Consider the following 19,688-nt stretch of genomic DNA (forward strand, 5'->3'; position numbering starts at 1 on the left):
AGTTGGTTGATCCACCGGAGAAGATGGTGGTTTCCACCACCATCCCCACGTGGATGAGTCTGATCCTTTGGATCTCCTTCCAACGTTCTAATCCTAGCCTTTGGTTTATTTGACTTATTTAAATCCATCATGTTGCGCGCTTGACTAATGCCTACCATGGTAACGCGCTTCTGAGCCCTTGGATGTTGCCACGTCAATTAATGAAGTGGATCCAGCGCTCCTGATTTTTTTAGCATTTTCTAATTTTTGTTTTATTTTTCTTTTATTCCTTTTTATTTTAAAAATTCATAACTATTTTATTTGGAATCACAAAAATATGAGACCAACACTAAATTTTTTCTTGAAAAATCTAGTTTCATAATCTGATTTTTAATTATTTTTGTGATTCCATTTAATATTTTTTGTGAATTATTTTGTTTTTAATAGTTTTTAATTCTTTTTAATTACTTTTTGATATCCAAAAATTCCAAAAATATTTCCTTAACACATATGGATCATGATAAGTCTATGAAAAATATTCTCATCAATTTCTTGATTGATTTGAGATTTATTTGAGATTTTAATTCACTTGTGTTATATTTCATTGTTTTAATTGATTTTAAGATAGTTTCCGTTTTCAAAAAATGTTGAGAAAATTTGTCAAACCTTATTTGACCATGTTAGACCTATGATGATTCAATTGGACTTGTTGAAGTTGATTTGAATTGAATTTGAGGTTTGACCACATTTTAACCATTTTAATTTTTTGCATTTATTTTAATTTCAAAAATACCAAAAAATATGTTTGATTTTGTTGACTTCTAATCTTCATTTCTCTTCTGTTTTACATTGGTTGATGATGATTTGATTCATATTTTATCATTGTGTTTTGATTATGTCATTTGAATTCTCATTTTGTCCATTTCATTTTATCTTCATCTTCTTCTTTTTATTTTGGCCAATGAGTTAATGATTTGTGGTTGGTCTTGACATATGAGAGGCTTAACCTTCTTTGATCCAAATCAAACTCAACTTGATCAAAGATCAAGTGAGTTGCTTTGTGTCCAAGATAGGTTGCTTCTTGGTCAAGCAAAGAACCTAAAATCCATACAAGGCCTTCACCTTTTCTTTTGGCATGGCAAGTTGTAGGAGCTTGGCTTACTAGTCATGATCTCTAACTTGTGTTTATTTGCCTATAGTCTTATTGACCGGTCTCAGATAGGTGTGACTACTACATTAGTCCACTTACGATTGCTTAACATAACGCTAAATTGTCTTATGACACACTAACATTAACTACTAATTACTAACTTTAATTTGAGCATTTAATTTCTTGCAATTTACTTTAATGCAATTTACTTTCTTGCTCATTTATTCATATTGCTTTTTACTTTGCTCACTTGAGCATATATTTTATGTTTATGCCATTTTCCTTTTGCTCATTTGAGCTCATTATTGTATATAAATATATTGTTGCTTTGTGTTTGTTGTGTCTTTGTTTGTGTGAATCCAATGCAAAAAGGAGAAAGGACTTAGAATTAGGACCTTACCTATGCTTAAAGGAGTTCAAGAGCAACTAGGCCTCATGCCTTTAGAATGCTAGACTTGTTGAAGAGCAACTAGGCCTCATGCCTTTAGAATGCTAAAACTTGAAAGTTGACTTCAAAGGACCCCTAATCTAAACTCATTCTTTGTCCATTCCTCTTATTGCATTGTCAACTTTTTGATGTTTGTTCTTGTGTGATAGGGATTCCAAACTTGAGATAGTAAGGAGGACCATTGTCATGAATAACCAAGTTAAGAGAGACAAGCCAAATGGAGATCCTAGGAGCTTGAATATAACATTTGTTTGATTGCTTGAGTGATTGCTAAGTCCAAAGGAAAGGAGCATCTTGAATCATCTTTATGATCTCAAGAAAAGGAACTCCAAGGGTTTTATCTCTTCTCTTATCTTTGCATGTTTAGGACTAGCCCTTCTCTTATTCTCTCCACTCTAACCCAAGCCAAACTCATTTTGTGCAAACTTTGACATCATTTTCAAATTAGAAACCTAGGCCTTATGCCTTTGATTTTTTCAAACTCTTTTCACTAAGACTTATTTTGAATGAATCTTAAGTCAACTTTGACCTCATTTTGTGAATACTTCTAACTTGTAAATATAACTCACTTCAAGTTGTTTTTGTGGTTCCAGTGGCCACCTTTGTTAAACCTTTTTTTTATAAACATTAGCCATAGGTTTGAGTTATCATAGTGGTAGATGTAAACCTCACCTTATCCTTAGTGATTGGACTATAAGTCTTCCATACTTATTATAGGGTGGATCTTTCACTAGTGTGTTGAAGCTCTCCTCACATGGTGGATTGTTGGTTTAGGTTTAGTTTTCTCCCTTTGATAACAAAAGACCTTAAGGCTTTTGACAAATCAATTCACCAATCTTTTTTTGAGATTTTTACCCCGAACTACGAGGTTTTGATCCTACCTTTGTGATGGTACGTAGGAAATTGGGTCATCCATTCAAACAAAATTGTAAATATAATGTACATTCTCTTCTCATCCCTTCAATCTTGTTTGCACAAATATTTTCACAAAATACCAACCTACAATACACACTTGCAAAAAGGGCTCCCTTAGAGTACTAAGGATGTTTTGGATGCTTAAAACCTTCCCATTTCATAACCAACCCCCTTACCTAGATCTCTGACATTTTTATTAGTTTTTGATTTGATAAAAATTCTTACTTGGTTTTTGTTCGCTTTCTAACCTTTCCTTTGGATAAATAGAAGTGCGGTGGCGACTCGAATTGTATTCTTACTTTTGATTTAGTCAATAAATCTAAAGGTAACGAATACCCCGCTACAAAGACTCAACCCATTGAGAAAATAACTCAAGGGGAGAGGTTCCATCCAGATAAACAACTAGAAAGGAAGCCGAAGTAATAACCATCCACGAGGAAACAACTCAGTGGGGAAAAGGAGAAGGGTTAAAGTCTTTCTGCCTAAGGGGATGACACTCTACAACTGAGGGAGGACAAACACTAAACTCGTATGGGGATAAAGTACCGCCATACAGAGAATGAGAATCTCAAATCGACAAATCAAACAAATATGATGGTGCCAATACGCAAATTATGAAATTATATGAATGTATATGTATATGTATATATGATGATTATGCTGACAAAATGATCACAAAGGACACAAAAGTGTCGCAAAGAATTTGAATCATCGGTATAATCCTCGGTCAATCCACAAAAAGAGGGAGACAATTGCTGGCGAACAGAGAAATCAATAACCCAAAGGCTCAAATCTAGCCGAGGGAGGAGATCTTTTGAGGAGAGGAGAAGTTATCGAGCTTGCAGGGATTTTTAGGTCAACACCATATCAAATGGGAGACAACCATATAGAAGACAAACACAAAGCAGCCGCTGAAAAACCAAGAGGAAACTCTGACTGGGAGCGAGTCGGATGGCGACTGGTGGGGAAACCAATACGATCTACTTGGGAAAACATATTACTCTACTGAAGAAACGTGAACTTCATTAGAGAAAACAAAAACACCTCAGGGAAAATAACATGCCGCAAGGTACTGAATCAACCAACTCATATGGGGAAAAGAATCAGAACTTTGCTAGAGAACAAACACTCCGTAGGGGAACCGGATCAACACAAACAACTAGGGATACCCGAAGGGTTAACTACTTGGGGAACCTCTGATGTTTCGCACTTAAGGACTTACTGCTCTTTGAAGTGCTGTTGATACTTCCTTTTAATTGCCTTGAAAAATTTCTTGTTTTTATATGTTTTAATAAAAAAAAGATTTTGATTAAAAATTTTAAATTTCCAAAATGATCATAATAAAATTTAAACTATTGGCTGAAGTAAATAAGAGTAGAAATAATTGGAGAAAAGCTCAACTTTATTTAATGGGATGGTAGTCTGTAAATGACAAGACTCCATAGATTTTTACAAAGTTGAAAATGGTAATTTACATGAAAAAGGGTTACGTTGAATACAAATGATCCTTAATCCTTCTACCAACTTTTGATGTCTGCTACGCTCTCGACAACTACTGGGATGATGAATTGATGTCAACCCTTGTGCTCAACAAGGTCTTTTCGATACTGGACGATCAGTAGACTGCAGTTACTTGCCATAATCCCTAATTTTTGCATAAGTTGCCCCAAGATGGGGTACTCAACTTATCGGGAAATTCTTTCTGTTTTTATGTCTCTAATTTTTTCCTAGACCGCCCTTTCGGGTTTTCAATCCACCGAGACGCTCTTTTTTGCCTAAGCCGCCCTTTTGGGTTTTCAACTTAGCGAGTTGTTCTTTTATTTTTAGGCGAAGTATTTCTTGATTGCATCTGTGCTCACAGGACGAGTGAACTCTTCACCATCCATAGTTATAAGAATCAAAGAACCGCCTGAAAAGGCTCTCTTAACAACGTATGGGCCTTCATAATTAGGAGTCCATTTTCCCCTAGAATCTGGTTTAAAAGATAAAATATTCTTGAGCATAAGGTCACCTTCTCTGAATACACGAGGTCTGACCTTCTTATCAAAAGCTTTCTTTATCCTCTGCTGATATAACTGACCATGACACATGGCAATCAATCTCTTTTCGTCAATTAAATTCAGCTGGTCAAACCTAGTCTGACACCATTCAGCCTCAGTCAACTTGGCTTCCATGAGCATACGCAATGAAGGAATCTCAACCTCTACGGGGAGCACTGCTTCCATACCATATATAAGAGAAAAAGGGGTTTCCCCTGTTGAAGTGCAGACGGATGTACGATACCCATGCAAAGCAAATGGTAGCTTCTCATGCCAACCCTTATACGTGACAACCATCTTCTGAATAATCTTCTTAATGTTCTTATTTGCAGCTTCAACAACCTCATTCATCTTAGGTCTGTAGGGAGAAGAATTATGATGTGCAATCTTAAAGTCTTTGCAAAGAGCTTCCATCATATTGTTATTCAAGTTCGATCCATTATCAGTAATGATCTTACTTGGCACACCATAACGGCATTGGATCTGATTTTTTGATAAACCTCACAACAACTTGCTTGGTTACATTTGCATACGATGCCGCTTCAACCCATTTCGTGAAGTAGTCAATGGCCACTAAAATGAAACGATGTCCATTCGAAGCTTTGGGCACAATCATCCCAATCATATCAATTCCCCACATGGAGAAGGGCCACGGGGAAGAAATAACATTCAATAGTTTCGGAGGAACATGAATCTTATCAGCATATATTTGACACTTGTGGCACTTCTTCATAAACTTGCAACAGTCAGATTCCATTGTCAGCCAATAGTAACCTGCTCGCAACATCTTCTTTGCCATTGCATGTCCATTAGAATGAGTACCAAAGGAACCTTCATGCACTTCAGTCATCAACAAGTCCGCTTCGTGTCTATCCACGCATCTGAGCAAAACCATGTCGAAGTTTCTCTTGTATAGTATATCACCATTCAAGTAGAAATTATTGGCTAATCTTCTCAAAGTCTTCTTATCTTTCAAAGATGCCCCAAACAGGAAAATCTGACTTTGGAGGAAACATTTGATGTCGTAATACCATGGCTTCTCGTCTTTGATCTCTTCAATAGCAAATACATGAGCTGGCCTATCAAGATGCATCACAGACAAATTGTGAACTTCATTCCAATACTTTACCACAATCATTGATGCCAATGTTGCAAGAGCATCTTCCATCCAGTTCTCATCTCGAGGGATATGATGAAACTCAACCTTTGTAAATAAAGTTGAAATCCTCCTCGCATAACCTCTATATGGTATTAAACCGGGTTGATTTGTCTCCCATTCACCTTTGATCTGATTCACAACCAAAGCTGAATCTCCAAAGACATACAAATACTTGATTCTGAGATTCATGGCCTCTTCAAGCCCCATAATGCAAGCTTCATATTCTGCCATGTTGTTCGTACATTTGAAAGTCAATCTAGCTGTAAATGGTAGATACGTGCCTTGAGGAGTAAAGATCACTGCCCCAATGCCATTTCCATACTGATTAACAGCTCCATCAAATACCATGCCCCAACAGGAACCAGGTTCTGGCCCTTCTTCAAGCAATGGTTCATCACAATCTTTCATTTTCAAGTACAAAATCTCTTTATCAGGAAAATCATACTGCACTGACTGGTAATCTTCAATTGGTTGGTGAGCCAAATGGTCATCCAAGATACTACCTTTGATCTCTTTCTAAGATCGATATTCGATATCATACTCTAATAACAACATCTGCCAACGGGCAATCCTTCTAGTTAAAGCAGGCTTTTCAAATATATACTTGATCGAATCCATTTTGGATATCAACCAAGTGGTATGATTCAACATATGATGACGCAGACGTTTAGTAGCCCAAGCCAATGCGCAACAAGTCTTCTCTAGCATAGAATACCGAGTCTCACAGTCGGTGAACTTCTTACTGAGGTAGTAAATTTCAAATTCTTTCTTTCAAGTCTTATCTTGCAGACCAAGAACACAACCCATACTATCTTCAAGCACAGTCAAATACATGATCAACTGTCTTCTTTCAACAGGTGGAGACAAAATTGGAGGTTCAAGCTGATATTCTTTTATACTGTCAAAAGCTTTATGGTAGTCTTCGGTCCAATCACAAGACTGATCTTTCCGAAGAAGCTTGAATATAGGCACACATGTGGAAGTCATGTGGAAATGAATCTGGAGATATAATTCAAGCGGCCGTGAAAACCCCTGACTTGCTTCTAAGTTTTAGGCGCATGCATCTCTTGTATTGCTTTGACCTTGGCAGGATCAACTTCAATACCTTTCTCGCTGACAATAAAGCCCAACAACTTACCAGAATGAACACCAAAATTATACTTATTGGGATTCAAGCGGATTTTATACTTCCTCAAACGCTGGGATAACTTCAACAAATGCTCAACATGTTCATCTTCATTTATCGATTTAGCAATCATGTCATCGACATATACTTCAATCTCTTTATGCATCATATCATGAAAAAGAGTAGTCATTGCTCTTTGGTAAGTTGCACCAGCATTCTTTAGACCGAAAGGCATCACTCTATAATATAATGTTCCCTAAGGTGTAATGAATATGGTCTTCTCCATATCTTTGGGTTCCATCTTGATCTGATTATATCTGAAAAATCTATCCATACACGAAAAGACTTTGAATTTAGCAGTATTGTCTACCAACATATCAATGTGTGGTAGAGGGAAATCATCTTTTGGAGTGGCTTTATTCAAATCTCTATAATCAACACACATGCAGACTTTTCCATCTTTCTTTGGCACAGGCACAATATTGGCCACCCATTGCGGATACTCAACGGTCACAAGGAAACCGGCATCAATCTGCTTCTGCACTTCCTCTTTGATCTTCACAGCCATATCAGGATGTGTTCTTCTCAACTTCTACTTGACTGGCAGGCACTATGGCTTCAACGACAATCTATGCTCCATAATCTCAGAATCCAAACCAGGCATGTCTTGATAAGACCAAGCAAACACATCATAATACTCTCGAAGAAGATCAGTCAACCCCTTCTTGACATCTGGACACAGTCGAGACCCAATCTTGACTTCCTTCACATCATCCTCAGAACCCAAGTTGACTAACTCAGCCTGCTCTTCGAACGGATGCATGGTCTTTTCATCTTGCTCAAGAAGGCGAGATAGTTCGTCACTCACTTCTACATCACTTCCCTCCTCGGCTTCAAACACAGGGAATTTAAAATTTGGAGAAGGAGAAGGATCATTGTATTCAATGGGGTTAGAAACCAACCTACATAATGATTTGATATTTTGATTTTAGAGAAGTGGATTTGTGACCAAATATTATGTAGATGGACAATTATATTGTTTACTTATGTTTTTTGTGATTACCATTTTCAGAATAAAGCAAAAAGTAAAAACAAGACACCATAGATGTGGATGAATAGAATTAATTTTATTAATGATCAATTTGAAAATGCCCAAACAATATTCTCTTCTCCCTTAGGCATAGGAGAAGGATTTTGAAAACCTATAAAAGTAATTACTTAGATTGATGCAAAATAACAGGAATATCAATAGCAGTCCAATTGTTGCAAGCCTTTCCATGCGTCACAAAATTGGTGCAGTCTTCCTCTTTGTCATCCTCTAGCACAACAGCTAAGTGTTGTTCATTGCCATGAATGAACCCTCCGCTACGGAAGCTAAGTTGCATATCTTCAGACCTTGCAGTTGATGAACCTTTTTGGAACCCCAAACCGGTTCTGCCTTTGTTGTTGGAGACCTCTACCATGTGCCCCCACTGATCAACATTGCCTTCTTCCACAATCTTCTTAGCATATTTCGATGAGGACATAGGTGCCCCAACTCTTTTTTCAACAGCAATAGATAAGGCTTGGAACGGAGTTCCAACCTCATCCCCAGCTTCAACATAAGAGAAAGATGACAGGTGGCTAACCAACAACGCTTTCTCCCCACCAACAATGACAAGCTTGCCATTCTTCACAAATTTGAGCTTCTGGTGCAAAGTTGAAGTAACAACTCCTGCCTCATGAATCCATGGCCTTCCTAACAAGCAACTGTAGGCCGGGTGGATATCCATTACTTGAAAAGTAATATGAAAATCACTCGGACCTATCTTTACTGGAAGGTCCACTCCACCTATAACTGTTTTGCGTGAACCGTCAAAAGCTTTGACGATTACACCGCTATACCTCATAGACGCTCCTTGGTATGATAGCTTTGACAAAGTTGACTTCGGCAGCATATTCAGTGATGACCCAATATCAACAAGCACATTTGACAAAGCATCTTCTTTACAATTCATGGAGATGTGCAAATCCAGATTATGATTCTGCCCTCCTCAGGGAGTTCTTCATCACAGAAGCTAAGATTATTGCAAGAAGTGATGTTAGCCATGATATGAGCGAATTGATCCACTATAACATCATGTTCTACAAAATCTTGTTCCAGAACTCTTTGCAGTGCTTCTCTGTGCGCTTCAGAATTCATGAGCATAGACAACACTGAGATTTTTGAGGGGTTTTGGAGCAGCTGCTCCACCATATTAAACTCACTCCTTTTGATTAACCGAAGTACCTCATCATCATCGTTAGCCTTCAAATCGCTGGATTCACCAGACTTACCCTTTGAAGTACCAACTGGATCTACAACAGGCACTTCCACCTTCTTACTCATAACTAATTCCTCCTTATCCTTTGGGAACACCGGCCCAAACACACGACCACTGCGGGTCACCTTGGTAACATCAGCAATGCTCACCACAGAGTTAGTCGTAGGCAACGAGACCTCTTGACCACTTTCTATCATTGTAGCATTATACTAATACGGCACAACTTTATCAGATGAATACAGGATCGGGCCCGCTAACCGTATAACCAACTGCGATATTGATTTATTGCTGACATTGTTACTATTGTTGCTGTCATACTGAATTACCAATCTCTCTGGCTGCTTGAAAATGGGCATTATGACATTTACATCGTCATCTACATAACAAGATTGAACAATTTGAATCATGCCTTCATCCATCAGTCGCTGGATGTCCCTTTTCACTACTTCACAACCCTTTGGGTTAATACTACAGATAACACAACCATCATGGTCATGTTCACAATCACTCACTAAACAAATATCCTTATGAATCTGCATCAAGGACCTCCGGATAAAGCACACATCAAAAAACTTAAACACGCCAGGACAACCATCTACCATATTCACAGAAGAGTTCCCATGAGCAGTGTAGCGGTGTATTCGTCGCTATATGATTTATTGATTAAACCATAAGCAAAGCATACAATGAATCGAGTCGCCACCGCACTTTTATTTATCCAAAGGATTGGCTAAAAAGCGAACAAAAGCCTAAGAAGTTTTACGCGTAGAAAACTAATTAAAAGATCAGAGAGTCTGGGTAAGGGGTAAATTACGCAATGGGAAGGTGTTAGGCACCCATCACGTCCTAGGTACTCCTAGGGAGCCCTTTTCACACTTGTTGTACTAAATTGTTATTTGTTATGAAATATTTATTGTGCAAACATGATTGGGATGATGAGAAAAGAATATACAATTTTTATTGTTTTTGTGTTCGAACGGATGAACCCGTTGCCTACGTACCTTCCATCAAAGGTAAGGATCAAAACGCCGTAGTTCGGCTAAAAGATTTCCAAAAGTTAGTGGATTCAATTTTAAACACAAGCCCTAAGGTCTTACGTTATCCACGGGAGAAAACTCAACCTTATACAAACAACGAGTCCACCATGTGAGAAAAGCTTCAACTTGCTAGTGAGGGGTTAACCCTATAATAAGCAAGGAAGACTTACAATTCAATCAACTAAGGACAAATAGGTGAGATTGACATCAACCAACTAGGATAAATCAAACCTATGGCTAATGTATGAAAACTTAACAAGAATGGACAAAGCCACAAAACAATTGAATGGGTGAAGTTAATTGATTATGATTATTCACAAAAAGGGTCAAAGTATGATTAAGATTGATTCAAAAGAAGTATTATGAAATGGAGTTTGAAAAAGTCAAGGACTTGGGGTCCAGGTTTTTAATTTAAAAGCATGAAGATGTTTGCACAATATTTATCTCAAGTTTTGAAAGCAACGTGTGAAAAGGTTTAGGACAAAATGGATGAATGGATGAATATGGAGTGTAAAACTTCCTAGAAGGTTCACCTCTTGAAATCATATAGAAGATGACTCAAGTGTGTCCTTTGGAATAGGCAATGGGCAATAACAAACAAGCAAAGCAAAAGATGAAAGTCAACAAAAGCGGATACCGGATGCCAATCACTGGACTTATACCAATCGCCTAAAACAGAACCGGATATCAGAGGCCACTCTATGGACTTATACCAATCTCCTCAACAAAGAAATAAAAAGTGGATACCGGATGCCAATCTATCTGGACTTATACCAATCTCCAACAAAAACAAAGCAAACATTTGGATGTCAGATGCCAATCTATCTGGGCTTACTCTAACCTCCAACATATGATCATGGGAAAACAAATGCCAAATTACATGGACTTACAATTGCATCCTCACATAAATCAAACAAATGCATCAAGCAAAGAGAAGATGAGTGGCCAATGAAATGGTCTTATACTCACTTCCATATCATAGGAACAATGGCCAATGAATGGTCTTACAATTGTCCTCAATGGGTAAACAACAAAGATATGTCACAAAGAGAAATGAAATGATCATGCACTAATGAGCAATTAATGATGATAAATGCACAAAGCATGCAAGCAGACATGTACAAATGAACTAAGTAATCAATCAACCAAAGTCATTCAGCACACTCTATAACCAAACAATTAGGCTCATACAAAGGGTAGGCACTGAAGCCAACTGGAATAGGGTTAATGGTGCTCTTAACCTTGACATTGAGAGCCAAGGTGAAGCAGATGAAAGGATATGAGGGGTGTGCCTCATGCTCTTATCCCTGGTCAGGGAGAGCTTCAAATGATAGAAGGTGTGGGAGTTCAGAAGGTAGGAACTCTCTCCACAGATTATTGACTCGATAGATCTTGGGTTTTTACTCACTATGCATCAACACATGTGGTGTGAGCAAGGTGAGTGACACACAGAATAGTAGGAGATAGGTTACATATCTCTTGGATTCTACCAATTGCCTTATTTAAAGGACGTTTCCTGCTTGGGACAAAAGTAAACAAGCACAAACATTGCCTCTTAAGGAGGACTTCAGACAGTTGCCTGGCCAAGTAACAGGCCAGGTCTTCCAGACTACATGAAGACAAGAGATTCTACCTCAATGCAAATGCTATCAAGCAAAGCAATGCAAGTTCTCAAAGAACTATTAGCAACTAATGGTACCTGAAATCAATCAAGTAAAATCAGTATACAACTCAAATTCAAAACCAAAATAAGATAAGGATCCACACTCAACACAATCAGTCAAATGTGCAATGCACAAAGCTCAAAGCATATGAGCTAAGCATCCTACAAAACAAACAAGTTAGTTCATGATAATCAATCAAACTTAATCAACTTGCATAAGTCTCCTTAAGGCATTTGCTTCTTAACCTGAAAAGCAAACTTAAACATGAGAAACAAGACCACTAGGACAAGCCTAGGGTCAAAAAGAGATAAGAAATCCAAAACAGCAAGTGAAAGCTATCCAAAATCAAGTTCAAACAATTAAGAAACAAACCCAAGTGGTTTCACATTCATATCATTCATCATTATCATTTCACAAACAAATTAGGTCAAAACATGTCATATAGAACCTCAAAGAAGTCAACAGAATGATTCAACTCAAATCCAATCACAAACATTTCAATAAATCCTCAAATAATTCATGATCAAACATCATCCATAACATGATAAGCATACCAAATTTCAGCTCATTTGGATCAAGGTAAGTAGGTCAATGAAAATCAGAAAGTCAAAGCAAGTTCAAGCAAACTCATACAAAGCATCAAAACATGCACCAACTTCAATTAATCATAAAACAGAAACAACATATGATAAATGAATGAGACCAAAGCCATGACAAACTTTAAGATGTCTACAATTCACATGTCAAATTTCAAGTCCATCCAATTAAGCATTAGAATTTCACAAATCAAATACAAACATGTGTCACAAAAAATCAACAAATGACCAAACAGGGGAGAAAATTCCAATCAAATAGGAAATGCCATCAATAATTCCAGAAAAATTCACATGTATTCTCAACATCCATAAGTATATTCATGCAAAAATCCAGACCATTTTGAGTTCAATAAGCATGGTAATTAAAATCATGAAGTTGGACATGAATGGTGTGACACAAATTGTCACACCCTTATTCAAAAAATCATATCTCATCAACCAGCAATGATAAATTCACAAACTCTACACCAAAATCACCATGAACATGTCTAGTTTAAGCACAAAAAATTTCAGAGGCATTGGATTAAGTATCATCATTTCACAAGCAAAATGGCATGGCATACACAAAATGGACATACATGAACAAACCCTAGCACATTTAAAAATCCACACGTGAAAAAAATCTGGAAAAATCACCATAATAAACTAGAGATCATGAGGAGCAATTCACAAAAAATCCCATCAAATTTGGATTAAAATTGAGGAACGTATGAATTTTTGAAGATCAGCATACAAAATGAAATAAATATTGAAATAAGAAAATGATTTAAATAAATAAAAAACCGGCAATGGCATAATCGTAAATAACCGGTCCCTTAAGTGAAACGCTGCGTTTCACTTAAGGGCGTGTCCACGCCTGATTGGTGCATGGCAATGGAACAGTGGATTCATGCAAGAAGAAAAATCCCAGCAGCCAAACACGAGTTTCTGGGTTTACAAATTAGGGTTCATGTGTACTGTTCTTCTTGTTCACTATCGAATTTTCCAGCAAAAGCATTTCGCAACCAAAATCAATAAGCAACATACCAATCAACTCATCTTGCAGTGTACATCAATAATCTAACATTCATTAATCTTAAATCGTGCTAACATGGCAGAAACGAGCAAGATAATATTTGAACATCAGACTTTAAATCCATTTTTCTCTCTTAATACTTAACCAAAATCAAAACCACAATATTCAGTGAACTCAGCATGGCAAGATCTTTAACAAGCATAGCATGATTTTGAAAATAAAGAGGTTCGAAAGTTTACTTGATTTGAAGAGCAGTGATGAAATGATGGTTTTCTGGCCGTGTTGAGCTGAAACAGATGCACAATGATGCTCCAGGAGGTGAATGGAAGAAGGGTTCTAGCTCACTCTTACTCAATCGTGCTCCAAAGTCCAACTGCCATGGAAGAGCTTCAATGGAACAGTAGCGGAAACAACTCTACAGTTGGGAGATGATGCTTGCTAAAGCTCCAAAAATGTTGGTAGATGATGGCACAATGGACAGTAGCACAAGTTCTTTGCAGATTTTCAGAAAAAATTCAAATGAAGAATGAGAGAGTTTGAGAGAAAATGAATTTTTAGATCTGGTTTGGTGAATAGTGGCTAGGGTTTTTCAATCAGAAATGAGCCATATATACTCTGATTAATGAAGCTTAAGTTTGGTTAATGAAGTGGTAATTGCATTTAGCTCAAATGAAGTGTTTTGGTTAATTAGTGAAACCACTCAAAATTGCATGTGCATGGCACTACAGTGCGAAATTGGGCTTAGACATATCCAAAATTTGGTTTTTAATCAATTGCAAGTGGTAGAAAGCATAAACAATGATTAATTTAAAAGTTCATTTTTCACCCCTCTCTTTTTTAATTCAATGCACTTGAAAAAGGCCATTTTGATTGGAAGATTTTTGGTGAAATGTGATGAAGGATTTGGATAGAGCATATCAAATATGACTTGTAGCAAAAAACCTCACTCAATTTGGCCAAATGGTTTGGAAGTTATGCCACTTTGAAGTTCAAAATTTTTTGAGAATGATTTGATCATAACTTGCTAACCACACATGAGAAATGAGTGTTCTTGGACTTTTTGGAAATGGAAGAACAAGATCTTCAAATTTCATGTTGGACAAAAATTCATTTGAAGCTTGTATGATGATGTAATTTTGAGGAGAAGAACTTTCCATTTTTGGCAAATTCCAATTACAGGTCAACTTACTATTTTTGGAAATTTCTTGTCTGACCTCAAATTCTTCACTGTGGATGTTTGACATGTTATATGAGGCTTATATGGACATGAATGAGGCCTATCAAACCAATTCCCACCATCAAATCACTGATTAAATGCAGAGTTGACCACAGTTGACTTTGCTAGGGTTTTGGTTGACTGAACCATGTTCTGATGAATTCCAAACCCCCTACCACTCGATATCTTGATTCAAAATGATGTCACAACTCATATGAACTCTTGATGAATGATCATGGTGCCCAAATTCTTCAAGAATGGCCACCATCCACTGTTCAATGACTGTTTTGACTGATTTGACCTAGTTGGCTTCATCTGCAAGTAACATGGTTAAATGACAATATTTTTGTACTTTTGGTTAATAGACAGATGAAAAGCAATGATATACAAATGCAATACATGCTTGGTGATCAAGAACCACACTCACAAGATAACCCACCCACTAGGAGGGAAGCAAAGGTGCACAAAGATCCTTGAGGCAATGATATGATATGATATGATGCCATGAGGGATCTTAGGGACAAAATTGGGGTCTTACAGATGCCCCTATTTAAGGTCATTCTAGCCGGAGAAGTGAAGTTTAGAAATCTTCATCTCGACGCGGTCGAATGGGCTTAAATAACAGTAATGAGACGAATTTTGGTCCCTAAGAGACCTCATGATGCAAATGTATGCATGCAAAAGACACAAACTCTGTGGGGATACAGTTCACACAGAAGAAAAGACAATCCATCGGAGTACTACACTCACCAGGAACAGAGACTCTAACAAGGCTCTTATTGGGGATAGTAAAAGAAAAAGAATGCGTGAGCAGGACACGACTTCAAGTTGGGGCAAAACAAAATTGACACAGCGTGGACAAGACACGACTCTGAATATATGGCAAAAAATGCAACATGAATATCCGAATGTTTATGAATATGCATGAATATGCGTGATTTATGTTTGATGAATGCTGACAAAACAGACATATCTAACACAAACAGGTCCAGGAATCAAACGCCCGGTACTATACTTCCAGGGGAGAACCAACTGGAAAGCCAATCTGCGGAGATCTACATGCCATAAAGCAAAGATCTGCGGGTATTGCTGGAGAAGCAGAGGATCAGAAATATCAGGAAACACCAAATCTCTGAGTGCTGGATCAGCAAACAACCCAATCAGGGTACAGAAAGTCACAACGGGCAAAACAGCCACAAAGACCAATCTGTTGGGGAACAAGAGAAAATCTCGAAGATCCGCAGGGGATCTCAGCATCCACTGAGAAACAAAAAGTTCTGCAACTCCAAACAACTCCGGTGAACAATCCACTGGGAGAACAACATCATCCAAGTAGAATCCAACTACATAAGCAACTCTACTGGGGAAAACTGCTGCTGGAGAAAACTGAGTCTTCAACAACACTCTGTTTGCAACTATGCTGGGGAACAACCCCATCACAAGATCTGGAGAAAGAAAATACAACCAAACCAGGAATATGAACCAAATGTCTTACCTGTTGGAGACCGTGCCACCCTTGGGAGAGCACTGAGATATTCTTGAGTATCCTTTCAACCTTATGAATATTCACTTTGTTTAAAACAACAATTTTTTTGAAATTTTTTTTTGTTTAAAACAATGACGTTTTATCAATTAAAACATGCAAAACATTTGTTGAATTGAAACAAATAAGAGTGCAAATAATTGGATAAAAAGCTCAAATTGATTTGATGGAATGGTAGCCTGCAAATGGCAAGACTCCATAGATCTGTACAAATTTGAAATCAGTGATATATATCGGAAGAGGGCTACATTGAACATAATGATCCTTTATCTACCAATTTGAATCTCGATGTATTCGAAGCTTCAGTTTGACGACGAATCGAGAATCCTCTGACGAAATGACAGCTGTGGAACAGAAAGTCTTGTCAGGATGCAGTTGTAGCCAAATCCCTAATTTTTGCCTAGATTGCCCCAGGGTGAGGTACTCAATCTAGCGGGATGCAAATATTCTCTTTTTTTTTCAAGTCTCTAATTTTTGCCTAGATTACCCTTGCGGGTTCTCCACCGAGACGCTCATTTTTGCCTAAGCCGCCCTTTCGGGTTTTCAACTTAGCGAGCTATTCTGTTTTTCATTTGCATATACTTTTTTTTCTAGGCAAAGTATTTCTTGACTGCATATGAATTCACAGGACGAGTGAAATCCTCCCCATCCATTGTTGTAAGCATCAAAGCACCGCCTGAAAAGGCTCTCTTAACAACATATGGACCCTCGTAGTTTGGAGTCCACTTGCCCCTGGAATCGGGCGCGAAAGACAAGACTTTCTTGAGCACGAGGTCACCTTCTCGGAACACACGAGGCTTGACCTTTTTATCGAATGCTTTCTTCATTCTCTGCTGATATAACTGACCATGACACATGGCAGTTAACCGCTTCTCTTCGATCCATTCAGCATCAGTCAACTTGGCTTCCATCAACACTCTCATTGATGGGATCTCCACCTCTACTGGGAGAACAGCTTCCATGCCGTAAACAAGAGAGAAAGGGGTTGCCCCTGTTGAAGTGCGTACAGACGTACGATACCCATGCAAAGCAAATGGCAGCATCTCATGCCAATCCTTGTACGTGACAGTCATCTTCTGGATAATCTTCTTGATATTCTTATTAGCAGCTTCAACAGCCCCATTCATCTTAGGTCTGTAGGGAGAAGAATTATGGTGTGCAATCTTGAATTCAGCGCACAACTCATCCATCATCTTATTATTCAGATTAGATCCATTATCAGTAATGATCCTCTCTGGCACACCATAACGGCAAATCAGCTGGTTCTTGATAAACTTCACAACCACCTGCCTGGTTACATTCGCGTACGAAGCGACTTCAACCCATTTGGTGAAGTAATCAATTGCTACGAGAATAAACCTGTGTCCGTTGGACGCTTTCGGCTCAATCATGCCGATCATGTCGATTCCCCACATAGAGAAAGGCCATGGTGATGAAATCACATTCAGAAGTGTCGGAGGAATATGAATCTTATCCGCATAAATTTGACACTTGTGACATTTCTTCACATACTTGCAACAGTCAGACTCCATTGTCAGCCAATAGTAGCCTGCTCTCAACATCTTCTTAGCCATGGCATGTCCATTGGAATGAGTACCAAATGAACCCTCATGGACCTCAGTTATCAATAGGTTTGCTTCGTGTCTATCCACGCATCTGAGCAAAACCATATCAAAATTTCTCTTATACAGCACTTCACCACTGAGGTAGAAACTGCCTGACAACCTTCTCAAAGTTTTCCTATCTTTCACAGATGCCCCAGGCGGGTAGACCTGGTTCTGGAGGAAATTCTTGATATCAAAATACCAAGGCTTATCATCTTTCACTTCTTCGATCGCAAATATGTGAGCTGGTCTATCCAAGCGCATCACAGTAATATTGGGGACATCATTCCACCGTCTGACCACAATCATGGAAGCAAGCGTAGCAAGAGCATCTGCCATCCGATTATCCTCTCGAGGAATATGATAAAATTCAACTTCTGTGAAGAATGTTGAAATTCTCCTTGCATAATCTCTGTACGGAATGAGACCAGGTTGATTCGTCTCCCATTCTCCCTTGATCTGATTAACAACCAGGGCCGAATCACCATACACATCAAGATACTTGATTCTCAAATCAATGCATTCTTCAAGTCCCATAATACAGGCTTCATACTCCGCCATATTATTCGTGCATTTGAAAGTTAGCCTTGCTGTAAACGGAATGTGTGAACCTTGAGGAGTAATGATCACTGCCCCAATTCCATTTCCATATTGGTTAACAGCGCCATCAAACACCATCGTCCATCTGGAACCAGGTTCCGGACCTTCATCAAGTGTAGGCTCATCACAATCTTTCATCTTCAAATACAGAATTTCCTCATCAGGGAAGTCATACTGAACAGACTGATGATCTTCGATCGGCTGGTGCGCTAAATGGTCAGCCAAGATACTACCTTTGATAGCTTTCTGAGCTCGATACTCAATGTCATACTCAGACAACAACATCTGCCAACGGGCAATCCTCCCAGTTAAAGCAGGCTTCTCGAAGATATACTTAATTGGATCCATTCTGGATATCAACCAAGTTGTATGATTTATCATGTACTGGCACAAACGCTTAGCAGCCCAAGCCAAAGCACAACACGTCTTCTCAAGCATAGAGTACCGAGACTCACAATCAGTAAACTTCTTACTGAGGTAGTATATAGCAAATTCCTTCTTCCCCGATTCATCTTGTTGACCGAGTACACAACCCATCGAGTCTTCAAGAACTGTCAAATACATGATCAGAGGTCTTCCTTCCACAGGCGGAGACAATATCGGAGGTTCAGACAGATATTCTTTGATACTGTCGAAAGCTTTCTGGCAATCCTCGGTCCAATCATGAGACTGATCTTTCCGGAGGAGCTTGAATATCGGCGCACATGTGGCAGTCATGTGGGATATAAATCTGGAAATGTAATTCAAGCGGCCAAGAAAACCTCGGACTTGCTTCTCAGTTTTGGGTACAGGCATCTCTTGTATTGCTTTGACCTTTGCAGGATCAACCTCAATACCTCTTTCACTTACCACAAAACCCAACAATTTGCCAGAACGGACTCCAAATGTACATTTGTTCAGATTCAGGCGAAGTTTAAACTTCCTCAAACGCTGAAAAAGCTTCAACAAATGCTCAATATGCTCAACTTCCGTTCGGGACTTAGCAATCATATCATCAACATAGACCTCTATCTCCTTGTGCATCATATCATGAAACAAGGTAGTCATAGCTCGTTGATACGTGGCTCCGGCGTTCTTCAAACCGAAGGGCATCACTCGATAACAGAATGTTCCCCAAGGTGTGATGAATGTTGTCTTCTCCATATCCTCTGGTGCCATCTTGATTTGATTATATCCGGAAAATCCGTCCATAAAGGAAAAGACTTTGAATTTAGCTGTATTGTCTACCAACATATCGATGTGTGGTAGAGGAAAATCATCTTTCGGGCTAGCCTTATTCAAATCTCTATAATCA

Source organism: Lathyrus oleraceus, chromosome 3 (genome assembly GCF_024323335.1).
Source record: "Lathyrus oleraceus cultivar Zhongwan6 chromosome 3, CAAS_Psat_ZW6_1.0, whole genome shotgun sequence".
Taxonomy (NCBI): Eukaryota; Viridiplantae; Streptophyta; class Magnoliopsida; order Fabales; family Fabaceae; genus Lathyrus; species Lathyrus oleraceus.